The sequence below is a fragment of the Anopheles coluzzii genome, chromosome 3, assembly GCF_943734685.1.
Source record: "Anopheles coluzzii chromosome 3, AcolN3, whole genome shotgun sequence".
In the NCBI taxonomy this organism is placed as follows: Eukaryota; Metazoa; Arthropoda; class Insecta; order Diptera; family Culicidae; genus Anopheles; species Anopheles coluzzii.
The window spans coordinates 82,224,376-82,234,763 of NC_064671.1; the positions used below are offsets into that span (position 1 = coordinate 82,224,376).

General features: G+C 41.5%; 1 non-coding gene across 1 annotated transcript; it reads left to right on the forward strand.

Annotated features, from left to right (window-relative positions):
- The first annotated feature begins 4,772 nt into the window (after positions 1-4,772).
- On the forward strand, positions 4,773-4,845 carry Trnar-acg (transfer RNA arginine (anticodon ACG)). Its single transcript has one exon. It is a non-coding gene; the product is annotated as a tRNA-Arg (tRNA).
- Positions 4,846-10,388: the final 5,543 nt, after the last annotated feature.

Consider the following 10,388-nt stretch of genomic DNA (forward strand, 5'->3'; position numbering starts at 1 on the left):
AAATGGTGTGGAGCTTCTTACCGAGGAGCAGGACGTCTAAGCTATTGTCGCCATCATCAGCGCTGGGGCAAACCGTTTCGGGAACCGACCGTTTCTCAATGGGCCGGTGGGGTCCGCCTCTTCCATGTTCGGCGGTGAGCAATTGAATTGATCGAAAAACAACTTATCTCCCCCGGGTTGCCACGGGCTGAGGGGGCAAACAGTAGAAGGCAGGACATGAACTGGCAGTAACCAGAAATCAGCAGCAGTGCCTTGGCTTCCGTCAGCAGCAATGCGCAAACCCATCGGGCGACCGGGACCATCCTACGACAGGAAAACGCAGGAAGAAATGGCAATAAAAATATGCAATAAAATTTTATTTTCTCCTTTTCTACCAACGAAAGAGAGATCGATCGAGATGGAAACCGTTTTCTTTACTTTTCACGGTCGCTTTCGCATCCACCCCGACCCGACCCCGACCGACCAGCCAGAGCCAACCTGCTACCCCCTCTCTCTCTCTCTCTCTCTCTCTCTCTCCGTGGGGAGCAATTCCGGTTGACATTTGTAGCGCCCTGTCACCGAGGGCCATCCATCCATCACTGGCCACTCAGCTCTCTGGGTCGCTGTGGGATGCACAACACAAATATCGAGATAAAAAGACTCCTTCACTCTCTCTCCCCCTGCTCCGAGGGAAGAGTTATGATCGAATCAAATCGGTTTTCACAATACTCGCACACAAGCAGACGAGTTCGAATGTCAATTGGAACGTCTTGAGAAGCGAATTTTGCTACACTTCCGCACATTACGTCCGAGGAATCCGAGGCCAGCCGGCTTTCTGCTGCGTGTGCTCTGTTGGTGTGGTGCTCTTCATGTATGAGTTTTATTTTTCCATCCCTTTCTCTTTTTGGGATGAATCCCGTACGATGGGTTGATGATGGTTCTCCAGCAAAGAAGGGAACTTTTATGCCCATTCTATTCTGGTCCTGGGCCGCCCGGAAGTTGTGGACGTCGTTTTTTTTTTTTTTGCTCGGTCTTGCCACCCTGCCTTCTGATAAGAAGTGTCTCCTCTTTCATTTTCGGATGGCTTTCTTTTTGCCGTTGCTTTCTTCTTCCGTTTCTCCGAACGGTTCTGGCTATTTTTACTTGTCATAATCTTTTTCGTATAATTTGGCATGGGGTGGACTTCCTGGGTCGTTCCGTACTGTTAAAGGGGAGACTTTATTGTGCGTCTGGGTGGAATTGCTCTACTTTTCTCTACTTCAGTGTATTAAAATGTTGTAAAAATAGTTCGAAATAATTTTGAAACATAGAGTAAATCGTATAGAAGTTGGTACTTTGCAAAAATCGATGATGCACTGAACGGAGACAACATATTCTAATGTCGGCACAGATGTCTTAATGAATAAAAACAATATTCGTGTGTATCTGTCATACTTCTAAAACTTAACGTATCGTAAAATTAAGCTTACTAATGATGAGGAAATTGAAAATTTAACAAAAATCCTAGTCAGATTAATTCCTGGGTTTATAAACGCTTTTCAGCCAATTTGGGATGCATCGAATCCGGGTAATTTCGGGCAAATACCCGCGGCTCCGAATGAGTTACAGCGACTCCAGATGAACGAGGAGTTTGAACTATTTTGAGAATAGAGCATCTTATGGTCTTATTTGAACTCATCCAAAGTTGTCCCGACCCATCTTGATTCGCCCGGACATAAATGCACTCTCCCAGAGTTCGGGAGTGTTCGAGAGTCAACATAGTTCAAACGGAATCGTATACAGTTTACCTGAAGTCATCAGGATACATCCAGAGTTAGCTCAACTCACTAAAAATCATCAAGAGTCGACTGGATTCGCCCAGAGCCAGCCGGAATCATTTGGAATTTTCCAGAGTCATCCGAACTTCCTCAAACCTGGATATCACAAGAGTAAACCTGAGCCATCCGGAGTCACCCAAAGTCATCCGGAGCGGCACGGAGTCGTCCGGAATAGTTTGGACTCAACGGGAATTGTTCAAAATCCTTTTGGTGTCGTCGGGATTTATCTAGAGTCGTCCGAAATCGTCCGGAATCATCTGGAGTTTTCCGGACTCATCCGAACTCGCCCGGAATCTCCCGGAATTGTCAGGATCCTTCCGTATTCGTGGTGATTCTTCATGAGATTAGGTCGAAATTGCAAAACTACTTTTGATTCAGAACTAAAATCAGCGTTTAAAATCAAAAGAGTGAATTCAAGTCTTTATTCTGGATTAAACTCCACAAAATTGTACCGAATGTCAATTATCCGCAAATCTTTATTTTGTAATAGACATATACGACATAAAAACCCAGCATTGATATTTGATTTAAAACCACTAATTTAATTTTGTTTATAAGTAGCTGAAACAGTTGTAACGAAATTATTACAATGTAAAAACCGACCAGCAATACCGATTGACCACAAAAGAGTGAATCGTGCCCACCACCGCACGATATACATTGTCAACCGCATCATGCTTCAAATGGAAATTTCAACTGAACCAATCAATTCCCAAATTATGCGCACGTCTCCCCCGCGTGCGACACCCCAAACAACAATTGTCCTCGTATTGGATGTGAATAAATCAATTAAATTATCAGTCGAAACTCGAAATCAATCCAATTACTCACTCATCGGCTGCTGATTGCAAGGACAGCTCCAATGATGACGGTGGACGATGATGGTGGTGGTGATGATGCTTGATAATTACATTGAAAAGCAATTTTCCAGCCATCCAGAAAAGGGAACAGAAACGTAAAAAAATGAACCACAGTAGCAGAAAGGGCGACCAAACCAAAATGCCGAACATCAGCTTCATTATGTAACATATGAAACAAAAGTTGGATTATACATTGGGACGAGAAAAAAAATCCACAACCACAAAGCCCAACCACCACTAAACATGGACACGAACACACACACACACACGTACGTTTGCAATTATAATCCGATTTCGGGCTGCCACCACTCCGAGTTTTCCCACGTTTCCTTCCCACACTGGACCGTAGTGCACAGCAGAACCACAAAAACCCAAAATATCAACTTCCGGTTCGAATGGCATAAATCAACAACACACATTGGACCATTCCTCCCTCAATCTCTCTCTCTCTCTCTCTTCCTATCTTTCCTTACTACTCTAACCTTACCAAAGTTCGCGAACGAAAAGCGTCATGTAACAACCGCAAAATCCATCCAAGTAAGCGCTGGCCCTCTCCTCGCGTTTGCTCGCCCCCGAACCAAAAGCAAAAGCAAAGGGAGCGGGAGCGGGGAAAAAAAAGAAAAAAAAAACACACGTGACAAAAGCGTCCCCGGGAAATGTGACACTCATGGTGGTGTGTGGACGTGTGTGTGTGTGTGTGTCCTTCTGTGGCCGCGTGTCATCGTAATCGCTGTCACGTTTGCCGGACCGATGATTGGTGATTGTTATTTTTAGTGATTATATTTTCAATTTCCCTTCCGCGCGTTCGCGCCGGAAAAGGCCCCCGGAAGTATGCTCCCGTGTGTGTGTGTCTGTGTTGGTGAACGACCGTTGGCCACCACCAACATAACCGTAAGGGTAGTTTTTTTTTCCAACCAATGATGATGATGATGCCGGCCGAACCTTTGCACGGGGTCAGAAGCTGATGAGGAGGAGGACGGTTTTGCAATATCCGTTTTAGGTTAGGAAACTGCCCAAGGCGAACCAAAAGGATAGAATCAGGGAGGGAGACCGGTCGCTCATGTATGGGATCCTTGCCTGCCGCAGTCCGAGCAGGAGATGGTTATTAAACTCAGGAAATCGTGTACTGATTTACAGTGATCGAATTGTCGGACCGAAGGACAACTCTGCCAGGGCCCGGCGGCTGCGACCTGCGTAAAGGAAACTGTGCAGTCCGAGTCCGGCCCCGGTTGGGTTTGCGTGCTATGTAGCGTGCTATGAGGCAGGATGTGAGAGAGTATCGATCGATGGTGACGTGGTTCTGGGGATCGTTATGGCCGTTATGCGTTGTCGTTACTGGGCATAACTGGAATTTTTTCTCGTCGCATTTGCTATTCTTAGGTCCATGATGATGATGATGATCATGATGGAAAAACTATGGAAAATATTAGCATTAAAGGATTTAAGCGATTGAAGCATGTTGTCAAGCGTGATACCACAAAAATGTGTTTAATTTCTTAAAATTAATCATATTAGAGGTTCTAATGAATCCACAAACTGCAAGAAACAAGTCATGAGTCGTCATTTGGAGCTCAATCAGTCAGCTTAGCGCAACAACAAAAAAACCAACCGAAGCTCCACCTTTAAAAACCCAATAAAAGATTAAACTAAACTTAATCCATTAAAATAAAATGAACAATAATAAAATTTAATATAATTTTTTTTTTTGTTTTTGGATTCCGAAACCGAATAAATAGATTCAAAAAGAAATAGGAAACACAAACCAAAAACCAATGCAAAGCATCTTCGTCACATCCAACTGTAATATATAGCGCATTGACTAGTAATTTCAAGCGAAATAAATTAAATACAATGTTAATAATAAAGAAGATAGATCTGGAATAATAGTTGTATCAATTAAAAAAAAATCTTTAGAAAATAGTACCAAATGCGGTCGTTCCTCCATCTAAAATCACATCCAACCATTGCTTAGCAGACGCCTTTGATCATGCGCATACAACTATCTTCTCGATCAAGAACCATTTGAAAATAGATCCAAGCAAACAAAGCAGCAGCGATTAGAAAAGTGTTTGAAATTTATTTTTAAATTTCAAAATAACCTCGCCTCTGTCAATCGGGTCCTGTGGCGCAATGGATAACGCGTCTGACTACGGATCAGAAGATTCCAGGTTCGACTCCTGGCAGGATCGCTACGAAGAACTTTTTTTATGAAACAATACTATCAAATGTTCATCACAACAAAGCATTCTAATCAATTTCTTGATGACGTTGCTTTCGTTTGTTGTGCCTTTCGGCTGAGTCGCAGAAAAAACCACGGCAAATGTCTAAGATTTTGCGTCGTGCTGCGTTCGCTATTATTAGATAAGATTAGATAAATTGGCAGCTACACACGGACGAGTAGCTAGCTGCCCTTGACCCAGTTACCCTGGCCGAATGTGGCTGACCGATAGGCGAGTGGTCGGACGAACGCGCGCGCTTGTAATGCGCGGAAAGCTGACCCAAATAGTACGTTGCCGTTTGCTATTTTGTTCTTATCAAAAGCATCTTTAATCCCCCCTCTCCCTCCACCCTATTCGTTCCTCTCACAGTCTCCCGGTCTTGAAGCGTGTGCCGTGAAGTTTGGGTTTTGCTCCACACAATGGCAACGGAATTCCTTTCGAGCAATTAATTCCTTCCTCTCGGGTGAGCTTCCGGTCACTCCTGGGCCGTCCTGGGCTTAGCGTCCTTCTCTTCCTTCGTCCCCTGCTCCAACCCCTCCACACCATCCGAAGCCCGAAGTCAAGGGAACATCATAATTTTTGCTTTCTACGCTGGGACATCACTGGGACACGGGTATTTATGGCAACGGTGGAGCGATCGCAGGAATGGTAGGGTGTCATGTGAGGATTACCGTGGTGCTATTTTGCTATGCCGGTGGCAAAAAAAGGAAGCAAAAGGCCGAGAGTGGTAGCAACAAAACGAAACGGCAACAAAAACCATACATCATACCAGCAACGGGAAGTGGGGAACAACAAAACCTCGGAAAAGCGCTGCCAGAGACAGCAAATGCTCGCGAGTGGTTCGGTAGGAGATATTGCCCCGTCGATAATAAATAATGATTATAAATAATGTTTTCGGCGCACACCGTTTGCTGCACAGCCAATGGTGAAGCTGTTAAATGTTTGCGCTGTTCGGTCATGTGTGTGTATGTGTGTGTGTGTGTGAATCGTTTGATTTCGAACGAGCAACAAAAAGTGTCCAACGGGTGCGGCTGTTTTTTTTTCAAATAAAATGTTATATTTCAAATAATGCTTTGCTTTTTCATTGAAAAATAGCTGAAAGGATGTATAAATCTCTTGTAAAAATTTACTATTTATTAATTGATGTCTTTTTTTTATTTCCGTCTTAGTCATCCTTTCTCAGTTTTAGTCTCGAGGGTCATTAAGCAAAAACAAAAATAAAACTCCTTATGAGCAGCTTTAGGGCACCAGAATATCCCAATCTCTAAAACCATGGTTGATATAGAAAGTACTATCTACAAAGCAAAGGCTGTGTATCGAAAACGTTGAAGAGCTGTTTATGATTTCCGCAAGGCAATAATCCAGGATTCTTTTTGTTGTACATTAACGATGAACCCTTTTATGTGTGCAACGAGAAATGAACATCTGATACTGTTCTAGTACCATTGGACTGCATAGAGCTACACGAACTGATCGCTAGACTGTAGACTCTAGACTGTGAATGCACTGTAGTGTATTTTGATCATTTAAACCCCTATTTATTTTGAATACACACTACATTAGGACGCTCGCATGCATAACGCGAGTTAGGAGATGTGAGATATCAAATAAGATTTTCTTGTTTATTATGAGACAATCATCAGCTCACAGAATGCTAGACTTTGTTAACCGTCGCTCCGCTTCTCAAACTGACTTTCATTGCCTCAAATCCCTCTATTTATCATTTACCAGGTCTTATCTTGAGTATTAATGAGTCTTCGGTATCGTATCAGATGCAGTGTTTGTTAGAATGTTACGAATTGAGTAATTAAAATGTTAACGTCTTCCAAAGTTGTGTAGAATTATGATTAATATATTAACTATCATGTAGCTATTGACTGTACGATGCAACAATGTAGCACTTATGAAGCATTGATGTCCAAGTCTTACTTAAAGTATTAACTTGTCTTAAATGTATTTTGATTTTTAAACATCCTAAAGCCAGTTCTTGATTGGTCGATAGTTCATGCATAGTTTAGGACAGTTCTTAAAGTGTTAAGACTACCAGCCAATAAGCCAGTATCATAAAATAAATTAAAAAAAAACTGGATGTTCACTCCACTTTCAAATATGCAAAAGAATGAAAAGAGCACACATTAAACAACATTTCATTCATCGCTTATGAAATATTCACATAGGCTTTGGTAAGTAAGCTTTTGGACCGATATTATCTGCGTTTCATTATATTTTTTGCACCTTATACACATTACAAACAGACTAGAATCTGTGAGAATCGCTCAAAAATCAATGAATAGCGAATCCTTGGCAAAAATAAATAAACCTTTTGCGACTACAAATCATAATTAACAACAGTAAACAGTAAAAATGCAAGCCATCTTTACGCTCGTGACATTTTCGCTACAAAAGCATCCATAAAACTTGGACGATTTGTAGCCAAACTACACATGCATCCCAAAATGAACCTTTTTTCTCCCAGATAATAAATTATGAATTATGAGCTACCGAATGAGCAGTTCACTTTGATGACAATCGATAAGGCACTCTCTCTCTCCCATCAGCACTAACCTTTAAACCGTGGGTAAAACAGCTGACTGGGACAACAAAACACTATCCACGCTATTGTGTTTGGCGTTTGGTCGTTAATGTGAACATTTCCGAGCCTGGAATAAAAGAAAACAAATAAACAGGCAACCTTTTCCCACTTACCGACCGATACCTGTAGTACCAGTTGTCGGAGAGGGCTTTCTAATGTCACCCAGAGTGTTAACTGTCCATTTGCTTGCGATCGGGGCAGAGGACACAAACGTGCGCTGCACATCAGCCGCACGTCGTTTTTCGGGTGCTTCAAAAAAGACTGCCAACTGCGCTGTGTGACCTTTTTCGTCCTGAATGTCCTGTTTTGTGGCACCCCATTCCAGCATTGCGTGTCGTGCGTATGTGTGCCATTGGGCCATAAATATTGTGTGCAGAGGCGCACTTTTAATTGAAATAGCGCGTATCGCGCACGGGATTGGGAAGAAATAGCTACCACGCTCTCCCGTGCGCGCAACACTCGATCGTGGGACAGAGCACGGGGAAGCGTGTGTGTGTGTGTCTGCATGTGTGTAAAAAGTAAAAAGGGAAAAACACATTTAAAAATAAATAATAGCACAAAGTGTTGACATTTGCGGTGCAATCCGAGGCTAAATCATTGCTATTTGATGATCACCACTCGATGATAACAGAAGCGCTAAGCGGGGAGGGGATAGGAAGAGGGCGACAAACATTTCAGCGAGCGCGAAACAGCGAACAAAAAAAAAAAACGGGAAATTAATAAATCGATACAATTTACAACCGTAGCGCATGTGTTTGCTGCATCGTCGTGCGCGAAAACACAGTGGCAGTAATCGTTTATGTTTGCGCGAAACGCCACAATGAATAAGGGGTTCGATCCCCCCGTAGCCGGGATGAACTTTTGTTTTTTAATTAAACCCAATGTCGCATAAAATGCCTATAAATTACGACAAGACAATACGCAATCGGTGTGATAATGCTGCATGCGTGTGTGTCTGTGTGTGCTTCTGTATCCTATATCACCCCGTTTGTGGCCAAGTTTTTGCTTGATTCGATTTTTTTAATTTTTCCCATTCGTGACAGTTTTTATGCAAATGGGAACCAAAATGTAGATATTATAATTACTCGAACGCAAGTAAATCAATTTAATGGGCTTTCGATTTATTGTTAACCTCCCGTGGGGGGAAAAAGGTCTCGGAGCGGTGCTTTCAATGTTGCGGATATTTACGTTCAAAGATTTGTTCTATCGGTTATCTATTAAAGGCAATTGTTGTAAATATTGATTGATAGGGGGTTTTCAATTTTCATACAGTTCCTGAGAACTATATAGCATGCTTTTGTTTGTTTAATTTAACATATACTTGCATGTAAATGTGTATATAAAAGTTGAAACAGGATTATTATCAATCAGCGAGGCTTTCGAGCGAGTAATTGCTATAGAAGCCAGATGAATAAAGTCTCCTTTGAGAAAAAGGAGACGAACGAAGCCCCATCATACAGAGACAAGCATAACGTTTAAATCCAATCCTAAACAATACCAAATTAGTCCTTCCGGGAGGTATTGTAGCTTCAACATGAATACAGGGTTTACCAAGTCATTTGGCAATGTGCGTTACATAGTTTGCCCCCCATGAAACTTATTCTGACACCTATTACGTATTTGTGCTGGACCAATATAATTATTCACCCGTCCTTATTTATTTTTGCCAACCCTGGGGATTGAGGTGCATGTTTGCCTATGGCATTTTACATTATTTTACACATTTCACCTACATTGCATTAAAAAAAAAAAACAAACAAAAAGTTCGCACTTAAAAACTGAGGTCACGTGATGTGTCAAAAATATTATTAGACGAGTGAAAACTAGTTTTTTGCCAGTTAAAAATCGTGACTCAATTCAAGATCAATTTCGTGCTCGAAATAATATGCAGCAAACATCGCAATGTCGCTTGGTTAACCCTGTAAATAGATTTCTCTGAAACTCGGACGTAGGTGAAAGATTCAGAAGATATTTCTGATACAAAATTTTGATAAGGGAATAGTACTACTTAGGGGAATGTTGCAAATCGATAGTGGAATGTTGCAAGCATACAGTGGAAATTTGCAATCATATAATGGAGTGTTGCAACCGAATAGGGGGATTTTGCATGCATTCTGTGGAGCTGTCATCAGACTGTGGGTGCCACTGTAAACATTCCAAAACGTTTTAGTTAATTTTACTGATCTATCAATATTATATATAGTTTATATATAGTTTATTGGAAAAAAAAGCATTGGTATCACTTCGAGCATTTTTATACCGACTACCACAGTCCAATGCCAGCTCATCGGTATGCTTGCAAAATTTTCCTATTCGTTGGCAAACACTCCATTAAATGAATACAAACCTCCACAGAATGCTTGCGATTTCACTACCGATTTGAAACATTCCCTTAACCGAATGAACTATTCCATTATATGACTCGAAATTCTGTACTAGTCTTGTTGGCCTATTTATCCTAGTAATTTCGTTGGATTGACTTTCATTCTTGGGCTTTATCATATTTGAATGCCTGCCCTTGTATCCAAGAATCGTACTTGGATGCCTATTATTTTTATATTCTTGTATCCAAAGATTCCCTAGAGAATACACTTTTTTTTTTCTTTTTTGTAATTATATACAGTGAACCCTCTCTTATTTGACACCTTTCCAATTTGAAAAACCTCTCTTATTTGAACATTTTGCACAGTCCCTTGAGTGTATGGTGTTGCCATGGTTATTGAATGATGTATGCTCAAATTGGCAATCCTGTTCGCAGTTTCCTATAGCAACAGTTAAGGCTGCATACTAAATGTTCTGTCTCTTTCTTGTTTGTATGGACCTTTCATTCACTTTCCACCTCTCTTATTTGAAAACCCCTCTTATTCGACAGTCCCATCGCCTCTCAAATAAGAGAGGGTCCACTGTATGTATCACTCTC